Below are 14,894 nucleotides of genomic sequence, written 5' to 3'. Positions count from 1 at the left end.
CCGCACAAACATATAAATAATAAAGAAATGAACCTATACCTTGTATCAGGATACTTTGAGGTTGGGGGGAGGGAGGGAGGGAAGGAGGGAGGGAGGGAGGGAGGGAGGGAGGGAGGGAGGGAGGGAGGGAGAGAGAGAGAGAGAGAGAGAGAGAGAGAGAGAGAGAGAGAGAGAGAGAGAATGTGTCCCTTCTTTGTTTCTATTACTTCTCTGTGTAATTGGTCTGTTGAGGACAGGTAGCTGAGTCTAGCTTATTAGGGCTGTCCAGGCTCTGACCTGAACAATATTAGAAACAGGTTCTCAAAACACACAAGTTGAAAAATCTTAACCAGAGAATAAATGTAGAACTGGATGTGACACCCCCATGCCTTCTTCCTAGCGTTCCAGAGCCTGAAGCAGGAGAACCAGAGAGGCTAGCCTGAACCACACAGGGAAACCATGTCTCCAAAATAGGTGTTTTCCTTTTATTTACCACTGATACGATCTCTTAATTATAACATACATAAAAGCAATAGCTGTTATTTACCAAATACTGTGAGGGTAAGGAACTACTGACTATTCACTAGTCAACTACAAATCAATCCTGTGAGATAGGTACTTACTCTACTAGCCCCAATTTATAAGAAAACTTAGACTATTGGAAAGGAATACTTTAGATGAAAAGATCTATAAAACATACAAACCAGAGATGGCATTAATTATATGGTGATTTAAGGAAGTGGCTCAGCTGGTAAGCACTTCCTGTGCAAGCATGAAAACCTAAGCTCAATTGCCAGCACTCACATGAAAGCAAGGCTTTGGAGAACACTGCAATCCCAGCCTTTCCAAGGCTGACACAGTCTGCTGGCAGAAACCTCCAAATTCCAGGTTCAATAAGAGACTCAAAAATAAGGTGACCTCTGACCTCCATACACATACAAAGCATCACACACACACACACACACACACACACACACACACACACACACACCCTACACATGTACAAAACACTAGACATACACACACACTCTCCTAAGGAATTAAAGTATTAAATTCAGTTCACGTAAAATGTGGGACCAAATGCTTTCCACTTTTACAGATTCTTAATTAAATTTCTAATTTTTCTTCACTAGCTAACACACAATTGTCATCATTAGCTCTACAGCTCTTTACCTATAAATGTATCACATAACACAAATTAATTTTGTCTGGTTCTAAGAGCACCCAAGACAACAGCCCCTCCCACTGAGATGACAATATTCAAATTTTTTCTTTGCTCCTGTTTGCTCTTAATCTTAGATTGACTGTACACCACATCCCCTCCAAGGACTTCCCATTCCAAACTATGGGAAGGTCATGCCCGAAAGGTTGTTTTCCAGAAACATTGAGCAAAAAAAAAAAAAAAAAAAAAAAAAACAAAACTAAACATGTTGCTTTAGTCAACATAGAAAGCTTGATCATTAACATCTTTATTTTTATTGGCCTGCAATTTGTGCTGACCTATGTGAAGATTAGAAGTATGTAGCCCAAATTCTAGAAGAACCCATTTTGCAAACCTCAACTGAGGAACCCACCTGGTTTGATATCAAGAGATCATCTCGTGAAAAAAAATCACCTAACAGACCCCTTCAGAACTTAGGGTAAGATGATCACTGAAGACAGATGCCAACTATCTTCTAATAATGCTGGTCTGTTGCTAATAAACGTGCTCAGTCACTCTGCCTCGAGTCACTGTCTCCATCAGAAGGTAGCAGAGTCTAGATCCTTGTATGATTCCAGCTTCATCTGCTTCACATTTGTGAGACTCTCTCATGCTAGTTGCTCAGACAGCATGTCACTCTATAGGTGTACATAATTACTTTCCCATTCTGTCAATGGAAATTAAATTGTCTCTTATTACCAACACCATTTAGACAAACATATTGCCTTTATAAATCAAAACCCTTGGGGCTAGCAAGATGGCTCAAAGTGTAAAGCCTTGCTACCATGCCTGAGGATCAAGTTTAACCCCCTAGGACCCATACAGTGAAAGGAGAGGACTAACTCACACAAGCTGTCCTTGGCACACACCTACATGCAATCATACAATTTAAGGGCTGGATACAGCTCAATGGTTAAGAGCATGTACTATTCTTAAAGAGGCTATGGATTCAGTTCACAACTACACCTCAACTCCAGCTCCAGAGGTATGCCTCTGGCTCTCCCAGTCACTTGCAGCACATACCACCCCTCAACAATGAAAACTACTGAAAATTCTTATTTTTTAAAAAGGTTAAAAACAACATTTTCCCCCCCTTAGGGTAGGGATCTATAAGCCTTCTGGAGACAGCCAAAGCCGTAAGACTACAAGGGGAATCAAAAGATAACAAAATAATCTCCCTAACTTTGCATTACCAAGTATTTTTAAGATCAAAACCTAATTTTTCCCTTCCTGAAAATTAGAATTCAGGCAAATATACAGAGTGGTTTTGCTACATAATCGATGTGCAGCTTAGAGTTAAGTATAATACTGCTTTACAAAACCATTCAAACTAAGTAACACAAATTGTCGACTGACTTTCAGCATACCGTCTTGATAATTTATCAACTAACTTCTGTATTAACCACATCTTTCTACTTAAATTTACAACAAAGGAATTATTGAATTAACCTTTGTCTTAAAAACATACTCGATATTGACATGAAAGGAAGAACAGAAGGCAGAGCTGGCTGAGCCCTGCCCAGTTACTCCATCTTGTACAAAACAGTACTTCTTGGGTTACGCCTTTCCCAAATGACTCCATTTTGTTCAGAACAGCACTTCTCGGGTTATGCCTTTCTGTTGCTTGAATTTCTAATAGGTCTTATAATAAAAACCCGGAGCCAGATATTGGGCTAAATGATGAAATATAAAAGAGACAAAGGAACAGGTCACTGCCATGTCTCACCTGTCAACTCCATGAATCCTCTGACTGAACGTCTGAGTCCTCTGTTGAAAGGGGTCAGCCGAAAAAGCTTTAGTTCCTGTCTCTTCACCCTTATATGCCTTTCTCAACCCAGCCATATCATTTCCTGTCTCAACCTTCCTAGTGCTGGGGATTAAAGGCGTGTGACTCCCAAGTACTGGGATTAAACGTGTGTGCCACCACTGCCTGGTTCTGTTTCTCTCCTAGACTGAATCAATCTCATGTAACCAGGGTGGCTTTGAACTCAGAGAGAACCAGAAGGATCTCTGCCTCCCAAGTGCAGGATTAAAGGTGTGTGCCACCACCACTCAGCTCTATGTCTAATCTAGTGGCTGGCTCTGTTCTCTGATCCTCAGTCAAGCTTTATTTGATACACAATATATCACACCACACCTTTCCCCAAGTGACTCCTCCTTATACAGAACAGTACTTCTTGAGTTATGCCTTTCCCCAAGTGACTCCATTTTACAAAGCTGCTCTGTCCCTTTTGCTAGTCTACTTTGAGTATTAGATGCTAAGGTACAATAAACAGATAACCTGTCTGGGCAGGCAGAAAACCATACTGGATACACAGAATTTATGGGAAGAATCCCTCCCCAGTCATACTGTACAACCATAGGGTACAAACTTGTAGCTGGAGAGTTTCTCTCCAGCCTCCACCAAGCCCCGGCAGTCCCACAGCCCACTTATAAAATAAACACACAGACTATTATATTATTTAAACTGTTTGGCCTAATGGCTCAGGCTAACTATCTAGTTCTTACATCTTAAATTAACCCATTTCTATTAATCTATAAGTTGCCACATTGCTTATGGCTTACCAGTATCTTTTTACACGTTGCTTGTCATGGTGGCTTCTGGAAGCGTCTCCTGACTCGGCCTTCCTCTTCCCAGAATTCTCTTCTCTGCTTGTCCCGCCTATACTTCCTGCCTGGCTACTGGCCAATCAGCATTTTATTTACACAGAGCAATATCCAAAGCACAAACTAATAATTTATTTATGTTAATAAAATTACTATTGTAAACTTACCAAATTAAATCAGGGAGGGACACATGGACATATCAAATCCTATCAGAACCACCACCAGGCATTTAGGTTTATCAAAAATATCAGTCCAATAAAAGGCAGCCCTGACCTGAAACATACAAAAGGAAGGGTACCTAAGACCATGGCACAGCAGCAACACCAACTCGTTATCATGACCACTTGTGGTACACATCACTGGGATTCTTCTAAGCCCTAGGTTTCCCACCCCTACCCCAGTTTTTCAGACACGGTTTCTCTGTGTGGCCCTGGCTATCCTGTTACTTGCTCTGTGGACTCGAAGCTGACCTCTGTCTCCCAAGTACTGGGATTAAAGGCATGTGCCACCATGCCCTGTTCTTATGTCCGCCCACTTCAAAGCTAAGCTAAACCTAGCCATGGGATCCTTGCCTAGACTGCACACTAACCCCTTACTTTATTACTTGCAGTGACTGCCATTAGTATCAGCCTATGCCTTCACTGTCACTACTGACTACTTTAACCCTTTCTTGGTTGTTCTGTGTGAACCATGTGATATATGATCAGTGTTGACAGATATTACTAATTAAGACTCAATGTAATAAGGAACTTATGAAATCAATGGTAGCCAGCAAAATAAAGCCTAAGTAGCTTGTGAATTTGTTATTAATTTTTTTTTGTTTGTTTTTTTGTTTTTCAAGACAGGGTTTCTCTGTGTAGCTTTGGAGCCTATTCTGGAACTCACTCTGTAGATCAGGCTGGCCTTGAACTCACAAAGATCTGCCTGCCTCTGCCTCCCAAGTGCTGGGATTGAAGGCATGTGCCACCACCGCCTGGCTCATTAAATAAATTTTGACACCGTGAAAGAACTCACGTCTGTCTGTTTCTGGCTATGACACAGCAAATATTAGATAGCTTGTAAGTCTGTAATAAGTAAGAAAACATGTCACCAAGTATCATATTTTGCAACCAAGAATTTCCAGCAAATGAGAAATAAATAAGATTAAAAGCAATATCGGTTAAAAAAACCGTATCAGGAACTACTGTGAACAGGCTATCTTTTAACAGTCCTTTTGTTCACCTTTCAAAACCCCATAAAGCAAGAGTAAATGAATTGAAGACTTAAGCCATTTTAAAAAAATTACAAAGGAACACTGAGAGGTATCTGAAGTAGGAGAGGTCCAGTAACTCAGCAGAGGATGGTGCTATAAGTCTAGGTACCCAGAAAGACGTTAAGAACTAGAAACAAAGGATTTAACCTTACCATCATACAACAAACCAAAAGAAAAGAGAAAGAATAAAGAGACATCTGAGTATAATATAATCTCTATGGAAACAGTAATGACAGCTCCTCAAAAATAAAAACAGAATCATCCTAGACCACCAAACCAAACCAAGCTAACCAACTGAAAAATAAGGATCCTGGAATATTTGTACATCCCAATCACAGCAGTATTTGTATCTGTCACAACAGAACTCAAATGTTATCAATAAATGAGTAACTGGATAAGCAAAATATACATACAACTCATATCATCCAGCCTTAAAAATGAAGGACGGCTAGGCAAGGTGGCTCAGCAGGTAAAGGCATTTGGTGCCAAGCTGGACAATCTGAGCTGGATCTCTGGAAACTACATGGCTGAAAATCAACTGCTACAAATTGTTCTCTGACCTCCATACAATTATGCTGTGGCACATACACACCCAAGGGCATACACATCACCCACATACTAAAATAAACTGGGTGTGGTAGTGCATACCTTTAATCCCATTACTCATGAGGCAGAGGCAGGCAGACCTCTGTGAGTTCAAGGCCAGCCTGGTCTACACAGTGAGTTCCAGGACAGACAGAGATACATAGACAGACCCTATTCTCAAAAATCCAAAAATAAAATAAATGTAGTATTTTAAAAAAAGGTTTAAGGGGCCATTCTGAGCTGTGATAGAATATTAATCAGTCTTGAAGAAATTACACTTGGAGAATTAAGTCAAACACAAGACAAGTATTATATGATTTTACTTATCTATTTAACATAGTCAGAATCATAAAGAAAAAACAAGAACAAAAACCAGAAGGGCAGTTACTAAGGGGAGTCAAGATTTACTACTTGAAGTGTATACAGCTTTACTATTACAAGATCAAAAGAACTTATACACCATATAAATACATTTAATAAAATTAACTGCACAGTTAAACACAATTAGGATGGTAAATTCTACATGATGTCATTTTACTATAATCAAAAAAAAATTGTGGGAGAGAAAAATGAAGCATGAGGCCGAAAAGTCCATTGAATTAAAAACCTCTATTTGGAGAGGGCTAGGGAGAAAGATGAGTCAGCAAAATGCTGAAGTAAGCCACATGAGGACCTAATTCAATCCTTAGTACCTACACAAAAAGGCAGTGGGATGGTGTGGGCTTTTAATCCTAGTGACAGACTCTGTCTATCTGTCTCTCATACAACACATACATGCACACACGCAAGCACCAGGCAAGCACACACACAAAAACAAACAGAAAGTACAACTCATGAGGAGTGATACCAGAGTTTGATCTCTGGCCTCCAAATGCACATGAACACACACAAACACTTAAAACTCCTGTATTTGGAGAAACAAAATCTCATATTCTTGCCCAGCTCCATTCCCTCAAATACAGAATATTTAATCACTAGGTATGGGTGAGGCACAGGTACTATCCATCCCTGATTACCATCATAATCATTTTCGCAAAGAGATCAGTATAAGGAATTTTTTAAAATCTATATATATGCTATTGAGACCCAAAGTCTCTTTTATGGTCCCGTTTCACTGATGTTGTCAGGAGATTTACAATTTTCTATTCTTTTTTTTTTTTTTTTTTTTTTTTTTTTTTTGGTTTTTTGAGACAGGGTTTCTCTGTGTAGCTTTGCGCCTTTCCTGGAGCTCACTTGGTAGCCCAGGCTGGCCTCGAACTCACCCCGAGATCCGCCTGGCTCTGCCTCCCGAGTGCTGGGATTAAAGGCAATTTTCTATTCTTAAATCACTAAAAAAACACAAGAGCTCAGGACAGGAGAGAAGGCTTAGCAGTTAAGAGGGCTGGCTGTTCTTGCAGAGGATCTGGGTTCTGTTCCCAGTACCCATATGACCATCTGCAGGCACACACATGGTGCACATATATACATAATGGCAAAATACTCACACACATAAAACAGACCTAAAAAGCTTTTAAACAGAAACAAACAAACAAAAATCAGAGGTAAGATTTCTAAAGTTGGCATATTCTCAAAATAACAGGGCAACCATGTGTAGCTCAATGTAAGAATGCTTTGCCCGGCACGAATACATGCATGAGGCCCTGGTTTGATCACCAGCACAGGGAAACAAGGGAAACGAGGGAGGGAGGGAGGGAGGGAGGGAGGGAGGGAGGGAGGGAAGGAAGGAAGGAAGGAAGGAAGGAAGGAAGGAAGGAAGGAGGGAAAGCAAGCAGACAAAAATCAACCTAACTGCTCTACACCCAAGGCCACTAGTTATCAAAAGTATCTAACCTGCTTTTTCCTAGTAACAAATTTTTCCTAGTAACAAACATCAAGCCTAATTACTCAATGAATTGATAGTATATAAAAAACAAAAAAAAAAAATAAAACAATAATGACAATAAAAGGAACTTACAGGAAAGAAACTGGGGAGAAAAGGTTTGATTATCATCCTCAAAGGTATCAAAATAAGATGTTTGAGAATATACAACCAGTATTTTAAGAGTTGTGGAGATTTTCAATGAAATATACTTAAAAATGAGGAACATTGGAAGGGACAAAGCATAAAGACTGAAGGAATGTTGTAGAATATGATTTTAAGATGCGTTAAATTCGTTTATGCTCTAGAACATTTGTTTAATGATGTAAAGATGTGCTGCATTCTTTCATGTTGCGTTTGTTTAACTCTGTGAAGCTGTGTTACTGTGCTTGTCTAAAACACCTGATGGTCTAGTAAAGCGCTGAATGGCCAATAGCAAAGCAGGAGAAAGGATAGGCGTGGCTGGCAGGCAGAAAGAATAAATAGAAGGAGAAATCTGGGAGGAAAAGAAGACAGAGCAAGAAAACAAGGAGAGGAGGATGCTAGGGGCCAGACACTCAGCAAGACACAGAGTAAAGAGGAAAGTAAGATATACAGAAATTAAGAAAAGGAAAAAGGCCAGAGGCAAAAGGTAGACAGGATAATTTAAGAAAAGCTGGTAAGAAACAAGACAAGCTAAGGCCTGGCATTTATAATTAAAAATAAGCCTCCATGGGGGAGGCAAAAGAGCAAAAAGCAAGAAGAGGAAAATAACAACCAACAACATACTAGCGCTCCAAGGTGGGATGTAGAAAGTTGAACAACAAAGGAAACCTCCCAGGAAGCAGAAAAGGTAAAAAATGTAACATAAGCAACAGGACAGATGGATCAGAGGTTAAGAGCAGGCTGCTCTTGCACAGGACCAAGGTTCAATTCCCAGCACTCACATGGCAGCTCACAACTGTCCTTAGCTACAGTTTCAGGAGACCAAACACCCTTCCACAGGCAAAACAAAACACCAATGCACATTAAAAATAAATAATTAAAAAAATGTAACATGAGAAGAATTGTTCAAAAGATTATCATTTGTGGTGATAAGAGAGAAGAAAACTGTCAAGGAATACCTTTCTACAACTGAAAAACACCAACCTCCACAATGAAAGGAAGCAAGCAAGATCCCAGAGAGTAAGATCAACATTATAAGCAACACCATTTAACCATTATATTGCTTTTCTCATTGCTGTGATGAAAAAAATAAAACAAAAGCCACTGACAAGAAGCAACTAGAGAGAGGAGGAATGAAGACACTCTTCTGACTTACAGTTTAAGGGATACAGTGCACCATAATGGGAAAGGCACAGCAGATGAAGCAAGCAGACAGAAAAGGGAAGTGAGGTTAACCTACGAAACCATAGGGCTCACTCCAAGTGACTCACTGCCTCAAGCAAGGATTCACTTCCTATTGGTTCCACAGCCTTTCAACACAGCTCTAGCTGGGGACCAAATGTTCTAACACATGAGCCTACAGAGGACATTTTGTAATTCAAGCCACAACCATTTCAGTGTGAAATTTCAGAAACATAGAAATAAAGGGAAGATCCTACCATCTACCACAGTAGGGAAGTGGACCCATACAAAGGGACAGTAACCAGAGAAATTTGGCAACATTCAACTATTAAACAAGGCCCAAAGTACTGAAAAGCATGTATACAACTATGAATTCTAATCCATGACTGTGAAGAACAAGACATTTAAGGACATGCATAACCAATCAAAGAACAAAAGGACTGAGGGCCTATCTCAGTACTACCAAAGGGAAAACCCCACCACCATATTGCTGTGAGATGTTCTGTATGCTGTGAATATGTGTTGCTCTGACTGGTTGATAAAATGCTGACTGGCCAGTAGCCAGGCAGAAGTATAGGCAGGATAAGCAGATGAGAATTCTGCGAAGAGGAAGGCTGAGTCAGGAGACGCCAGCTTGCTGTCCAGGGAGCAGCATGTAATGGCATACAGGTAAAGCCACTGAACATGTGGGGACATATAGGTCAACAGAAATGGGCTGAGTTTAAGTGTAAGAGGTAGTTAGTAGTTAGCCTGAGCAAATGGCCAAGCAGTTTTAATTAATATAAGCCTCTGTGTTTTTACTTGAGTCTGAGCGGCTGTGGACCGGGTGAGACACAGGAAAACAGTATAGGTACAAATTCAACTTCAACAAGTATCTATCACTATTATACATATCTAACAAAGCAGTACTAGCCAGGCGATGGTGGCGCACGCCTTTAATCCCAGCACTCGGGAGGCAGAGGCAGGCGGATCTCTGTGAGTTCGAGGCCAGCCTGGTCTACCAAGTGAGTTCCAGGAAAGGCGCAAAGCTACACAGAGAAACCCTGTCTCGGAAAAAAAAAAAAAAAAAAAAGTGGTTTACTGATTTGTTTCCAATACTCTAAGGACTGAGGCTATTTTGTTTTGACAAGAAGCAGTTATTGGGGCCCGTGGTCTCACTGTCAGGTATACAAGAGGCACTCAGTGCCAACAGTTACCCACCTCTAACAGAAATTCTAACCAGCCCACGCCCCGCCCCCCCTATTTTTGGAGACAGGGCTGTGTGTAGCCCTAGCTGTCTTGGAACTAGCTCTGTAAACCAGGATAACCCCCAATTCACAGAGATCCACCTGCCTCTACCTTCCGAGTGCTGGGATGCACCACCATTGACCGGCCCAAAAGATCTTCTGTTATTTTTGTGGGGCCATTGATATGGCTTGGTGGTTAAAGACACCTTATGCCAAACCTGACTATCTTGAGTTTGATCTCTGGTAGAGAAGATCACATGGTAGAGACCTGACTCTCTCAAGTTGCCCTGACCTCCATATACGCACACTAACACATTCACAAAATAAATTAATTTAAAATATTTTTAAAAGGCAATTATTATAATCTGGGAAAGGAGGTATGCTTCTATTTGAATGACTGCTAATATTTAGTCAGAATAGTATAAACAGACTACTCAATTTTATTATGCTATAAAGTGCAGGAATTTAAGAGAAATGGACAATGATAACCAAAAAGAATTGCATGAAAAACATCCTGAAGTAACAGTATAAACAAACCTTTTAGGAATATGAAGGTAAACAAATCCTAGGACAAACAAATAAACAGCAAAACAAACAAACAAACAAACAACCACAAACTGGCACATAGGACCAGAATGGGGTAAAGGGTAGGACAAACTGATTGATTTTCTTCTAAGTAGGCTATCTATACTTCATGACTTACCTAGGAAAGTCTAAGTTTATAATCTGCAAAATCCTAATTTAGGATTACCATGCCAGGATAAGTTTGTCTGGAAACAAGGGTCACTCTATATTAGCTCTGGCTCTCCTGGAACTAATTATGTAGACCAGCTGGCCTTGAATTCACAGAGATCTGCCTGCTTCTGCTTCATTAGTGCTGGGATAAAAGGCTCGTAACAGCATACCTATTCCCAGGATAATTAACAACAATGCATATGTTTTTTAAAATTGCAGATGTTAGATAGTAAAAGATATGGTCACCTAACTCAGAAATCTTCCTACCACCTGCTTTTTCTCATCTATATACATATTTGGTAAGTCCATACAAAACTGTTCATTAGAAAGAAGTGAAATTTTACATTGGAAATTTAAAGACATGTATTACGAGGAAAAAATATTCATGAACAAAAACATTCAAAAGTTGATCAATGACTCTTCAGCACCAAGAAGTAAAATCCTAGAGTATTTTAACAAGAAGATGTGTTACTTTATAAGGTGGCCACAAAAATATTAAACAAAGGACTGTATATGTGATAAGGATTTTGAACTGGAAGACAACATTCATTAAAAGATACAAGTCTACGACTCATTTTTTTTAAAAAGCACAATGCATAATTATGCCTCTCATAATTTACTTTGACTATCATACCTAGCTCTTTCTTTTAGAAAGTAACTTAGTAGAATGTCTGTTCAGAACACACCTCTGGAGAGGAGGCAGAGAGGCAGAAAGAGTCCTCTGAGAGATAGAATTTGATACCGTGTGAAACTATTTTTGGCAACGCCGCTACATAAACTGATTGAATTTTGACAATGTGTTATATGAAGACTTATGTAATTTAGTTGCATAAGTTGTAGGTCAAAAGCACAAAAAATAGTAAGAAATAAAATGTAGTCCTTGAAAAATGTCTACCAAAGATTTAGAAGGAATTTTTTTTAAAGCCCATTTAACTAACAGATTTTTATGGAATGTTTACTATGTGCTGAGCAAATTAATTTTAAATAAGGGAATGGTTAAGTTGAGCAGAAAACGCTCTCTATATCAAGAAGCTGTAGTCTGGTGATAACAAACTATATAAACAACTGTCAAGTTCTGTAAGAGAAAAGGAAAGGCATAAGCAAGAATAACAGGTAGGACACAGTGCACTCAATCTACATACAATCCTTTCATCACACTGAACTGTACTTTGAGGCTCTCAGGAAATCCCCAGTCATGGGAAGTCTTCTGTGCTCATGGCCCTCAAGAACAAGCAAGCACTGACAGGTACAAGGGACTGCATTTTCTCAACTCTACAAATTGCTCTGAATGCACAAAGAACATAATGAGCCACAAAGCCATTACAATCTTAGTAAGTGTTTGAGGTTGTCATTTTACTTACCTCTCAACTCCCAAGATGAAGTCTCTGGGTAAAGACTCTCTGTAATTATTACTACTTACTGCATCATCTGTATTTTTACTGTAGCCTCACTTTAGAGCATTTTTTTTCAGATTTTTGAAAATTTATTTTAGGTTGGTGTGGTGGTGTGCACCTTCAATTCCAGCATTAGAGAGGAAGAGGCAGGAAGATCTCTGTAAATCTGAGGCAGTCTGGTCTACACAGGAAGTTTCTAGACAGCCAGGGCTACATAGAGAGACCCTGTCTCAAAAACTAAAAATAAATAACTAAATAAAATTTTATTTATTGTAAGATATAAAGCCATTTTAATAGTGATTGATAAATGCACCAAGAGATATGTACACCAATTCCCATATTGGTATTTTCTTACAAATCAGTAGCTTGCTGTAGCTATTAAAAAAGGTTAACTTCCTCTTGCTGTAGATAATTTCATTCATCTGAGAATCCTAGGAAGCCCTTCAGAGCTGTCTGTAATTAGTTCACACCTTTTTGTGGTCTGTTATACACAACCCAAAGGGTCTTTACAGACACAGACACAGACACAGACACAGACACAGACACAGACACACACACACACACACACACACACACTCACGCATACACTCATAAACAGCATTAACTGTATTCACATCTATTCCACACAAATAATCTTTAAGTTTTCTTTTAGTCCATGTAAAAGCCTAAAGAAATCTGTCATCAGCAGTTGTTAAAATCTGAAAATTAAGTCTCCCTCTGATGTTAAGTGCCACCTATCAAGTTTAATCAAGTTGCCTGTTAAATACAAGTCTCATCACTAAAAGAATATAGGCCTACTGTAAATCACCAAAGTTTATGAGAGGTTTTTAACTTGGTAGCATGATCACATGATCAGAGCGCCTACCTACACAAAAGAGGAGAATCTCAAAAACCCTAGCCAACTTCCACACTCTTCCAAAGAGAGTGGAAGTAAGGCTGTTGTTAAGGGAAGGCTAGGAAACAGTTTCTGCAAAGACTCTGTACTGATTGATATACCACAGAAAGGTCTGTAGACCTTGAGGAAGGGCTATGAAACCCACTCAGCTAAGCCCTTTGGCCAACTGAAGGCAGAGATCAGCTGGCACAAAGGACAGAGGCTTACACAAAATCTGACTGCACTCTAGACTCCAGAATGGACAGAAGACAGGAAGAAGCATAGAAACACTGAAGAATTCTCACCTTTCAAAGAGAAATCGGACACAGAGAGCCCACCAAAGATAGAAGCACCAGTAAGATGAAAAAATGCTTTTCCAGATAGCATTTTGTTTCAGTTAATAAAATGCAAAAGTAGTCTACTGCTGAGAAAGGTACAAAAAGCCTTTGAGATCCTCTGCAGCATAGGACTTTCAAAAACAAACAAACAAACAAACAAACAAACCAACAAACCAAAACTGAGGTTAGGGCCAACAAGATGGCACAGGCATGCCTCCAAGTCTAATATTTGAGTTTGACCTGTTGGACCCACATGGTCCAACAGAGGGAACTAATTCCCACAAGCTATCCTGACCTTCAGTCTGTGGCTCACTTGTACCACACTCACAAAATAAAATGTAAAACAAAACAAAAATTCACAGTAATAGTTAACACAGTAATAGTGAAAAGAAACCACACAGCCTTCTAGGCCTCTAAGGCCAAAGCAGTGGCAATCTACTACTAGAGTGGTTTTCGGCAAATAAGCAGTATTACAGTTTAGACTCAACTACAATTAAACCAATGCTATCCATTACACTTACACCCTGGCAAAAATAGAGCACACAAGTACAAACTAAGATAATTAATACCACACCTACATAGAAGGCTGAAAATAATGATTACAAAGCCCTCAAAATGTGGGCCAGCAAGAAGACTGTTCAATCCCCAGAACCCACATGGTCAAAGGAAAGACCTAGCTCCCACTAGATGTCCCCTTAAATAAACACAAAATAAAAGTTTAAGAAGAGAAAAAGAAAATAACCTGGACATGTTATGGAAACACCAAAGTGACAAGTCTCCCCCCAAAAAAACAAAAACACAAACAACAAAGACAACTTTATAGGTATTTGGAATGATTTTTTTGATGACTCAAGGTAGGGAAAAAAAGGCACAAATATATTAAGGCTTTTTTAAGAATGAAAGCCAAAAAACATTACAAAGGGTGCAATTCAAAGCAGCCTAGGAGCCAGGAAGAGTTCTGAAAGTAGGAAATGCAGAAAGCAGACTACTCTAAGTAGTAAAAGCACTGGCGTCCTCTGCTCAGGTGTGTGTCTCTCCCTCCAGTGCTTTTCTGGAGCTTTCAGAAATGAAATAATTAGTATTCCAACAAAACTTTTATCTGTTTAGTATTACTAGGTCACTTGTAACTTCTGCACTTTTTGTAATACTAAAGGAACTTCAAAGTTAGTTTCACAGCCTTTGTGGAAGCCCAAGCTCCACTTGAGCAAGTCAATGCTATAAAGTTTAGGAGCTACTCAAGATTTTGAAACAAGCTCAGTTAAAAAAAAAAAAAAAAAATCCCCTCCCCCACAAGCTGGCTAAGCAACCAGTTAAGATACAGGAAGAGAATCTGGCTCCAAGACAATGTTGAGTGATGCCCCAACAAGAAGAAATGAAATGAACAGAAGGCAGAGTTGATACATACTTCCAAAGAAGAAAACAAATGATCTAATAACCAGAAGGAGAAGGAAGTAATTATTCAGACAGAATACTAATCAACTAAATGAAGCTTAATGCTTTTCTTTCTTGACATTGAGAG

The 14,894-nt window shown here is 39.4% G+C and overlaps 1 protein-coding gene across 7 annotated transcripts in view; it reads right to left on the bottom strand.

Moving 5' to 3' along the window:
- Positions 1-14,894, bottom strand: part of Marchf7 (membrane associated ring-CH-type finger 7) — a 43,231-nt gene that overhangs the window by 21,124 nt on the left and 7,213 nt on the right. The window contains exons 2-3 of one of the 7 annotated variants that reach the window (XM_037204816.1): positions 3,955-4,060; positions 1,554-1,847 (exon numbers count right to left, since the gene is read on the bottom strand). The exons of 5 other annotated variants lie outside the window; for them this stretch is intronic. The gene's annotated coding sequence lies outside the window, so the exon portion shown is untranslated. The remainder of the gene's footprint in view (positions 1-1,553; positions 1,848-3,954; positions 4,061-14,894) is intronic. One more of the 7 variants, XM_037204815.1, reaches the window with a different exon arrangement.

This window comes from Peromyscus leucopus, chromosome 4, assembly GCF_004664715.2.
Source record: "Peromyscus leucopus breed LL Stock chromosome 4, UCI_PerLeu_2.1, whole genome shotgun sequence".
NCBI classification, from domain to species: Eukaryota; Metazoa; Chordata; class Mammalia; order Rodentia; family Cricetidae; genus Peromyscus; species Peromyscus leucopus.
Note: the sequence above shows the minus strand (reverse complement) of the source record. Positions and strands in the feature narration are given on the sequence as shown.